The sequence below is a fragment of the Urocitellus parryii genome, chromosome 1 (genome assembly GCF_045843805.1).
Source record: "Urocitellus parryii isolate mUroPar1 chromosome 1, mUroPar1.hap1, whole genome shotgun sequence".
In the NCBI taxonomy this organism is placed as follows: Eukaryota; Metazoa; Chordata; class Mammalia; order Rodentia; family Sciuridae; genus Urocitellus; species Urocitellus parryii.
In genome coordinates, this window is record NC_135531.1 from 238,850,942 (window position 1) to 238,853,002 (window position 2,061).

Consider the following 2,061-nt stretch of genomic DNA (forward strand, 5'->3'; position numbering starts at 1 on the left):
GCTCAAAACATTACAATGATCTTGTCATATCATATTTCATACATTTGATTCAAGTGGGTTATGAACTCCCATTTTTATCATGTGTATAGATTGCCGGATCACATTGGTTACACATCCACATTTATACATACTGCCATACTAGTGTTTGTTGTATTTTAATCTTTTTAATAAAATTATATAGGTTAACTATGTGTCTAGATATGGATTTTAAAGTTTTTAAATATTCAAACTACATTTATCAAAATTTCATAGTTTTCTTCAACTTGGGGAAATTTGTAGCTGTTGTTTCTTCAAAGATTGCATCTCCATCACTGCTTTTCCATCTCTTTCTCTGGCACTCCTCGTAGGTATACCCTGAAGATTTATCATCAAACCTACATGATATTTAATCGTTTTTTATTTGTTGAACTATATTCTGGGTGCATCTATCAGTACTTCGTTCCAATTTACTATCATTCCTTCACACGTGTCTACTCCTATAAATCTCAGGAACAACATCTTTTTTTCTTTTCTTGTATTCTTTACTTTCTTGTTTATGATCCAAATTTTTATTTTATTTCTGCCTATTTTTATCTTATAACATTTTGTTCCTTTTAGATTGTTCCTTTTAGACTGGCTCAAAACATTCTAAACAAACATATTAAATTTGCTGCCATATTATTTCATAAGACTAATTTCCTCTGAAATTATTGCATATCCTGCTGGTTTATGTTTCTTACAATCCTCACTCATAGTAAAGAATTTGCTGGTGGTGTATGCCCATAATCCCAGCCACTTGGGAAGCTGAGACAGGAAGATCACAAGTTAGAGACGGGCTTCAGCAATTTAGCCAGATCCTGTCTCAAAAAATAAAAAGGACCTTTTGGCTTTCTGAGCAGTACCATGGAGATAGGCAAGAACAAGCACCTTACAAAAGGCGGCAAGAAGGGAGCCAAGAAGAAAGTGGTTGATACATTTTCTAAGAAAGATTGGTATGATGTGAAAGCACCGGCAATGTTCTATATAAGAAATATTGGAAAAACATTAGTCACCAGGATCCAGGAAACCAAAATTGCATCTGATGGCCTCAAGGGTCAGGTGTTTGAAGTGTGTCTTGCTGATTTGCAGAATGATGACGTTGCGTTTAGGAAGTTCAAGCTAATTACTGAGGGCGTTCAGGGAAAAAACTGCCTGACCAACTTCCATGGCATGGATCTTACTGACAAAATGTGTTCCATGGCCAAAAAATGGCAGACGATGATCGAGGCTCATGTTGATGTCAAGACTACAGATGGATATTTGCTGCATCTATTCTGTGTTGGTTTTACTAAAAACCTCAACAATCAGATACGGAAGACTTCCTAAGCTCAGCACCAGAGGTCCACCAAACCCAGAAGAAGGTGATGGAAATCATGACCCGGGAAGTGCAGACAAATGACTTGAAAGAAGTGGTCAATAAACTGATTCCAGACAGCATTGGGAAAGACATAGAGAAGGCTTGCCAAATGATTTATCTTCTTCATGATGTCTTTGTTAGAAAAGTAAAAATGCTGAAGAAGCCCAAGTTTGAATTGGGAAAACTCATGGAGCTTCATGGTGAAGGTAGTAGTTCTGGAAAAGCTACAGGAGATGAGACAGGTGCTAAAGTTGAACGAGCTGATGGATATGAAACACCAATTCAAGAATCCGTTTAAAATTCAAATTTTTAATAGTGACTAATAAACAGTCCTATTTGTGAAAATAAATAAATAAATAAAATATAAAGGGCTAGAGATATAGTTCAGCGATATAAATAAATAAATAAATAAATAAATAAATAAATAAATAAATAAATAGTTTCTTTATATGTTTCAAAATCTAGGCCTTTTAGATTATTTTCAGTTTGGGATCTACTTTGTATTTTAGAGATTTGGAATGTATTTTGTTTTTCCCAACCCAACTCTCTTTTTTTTTTTTTTTTTTTTGTATCATGGATAGTTTCTCAACTGTCTCTAGTAATCCTCAAGAACTTTAAAAGATTTCCTCAAGAACCTAAAGATTCTGTTTTCTGAGTTCCTGCCCCATGGTGATATTGGGGACATT

General features: G+C 34.6%; 1 pseudogene; it reads left to right on the forward strand.

Moving 5' to 3' along the window:
• The first annotated feature begins 876 nt into the window (after positions 1-876).
• LOC113182945 (small ribosomal subunit protein eS1 pseudogene) lies at positions 877-1,673 on the forward strand (annotated as a pseudogene).
• Positions 1,674-2,061: the final 388 nt, after the last annotated feature.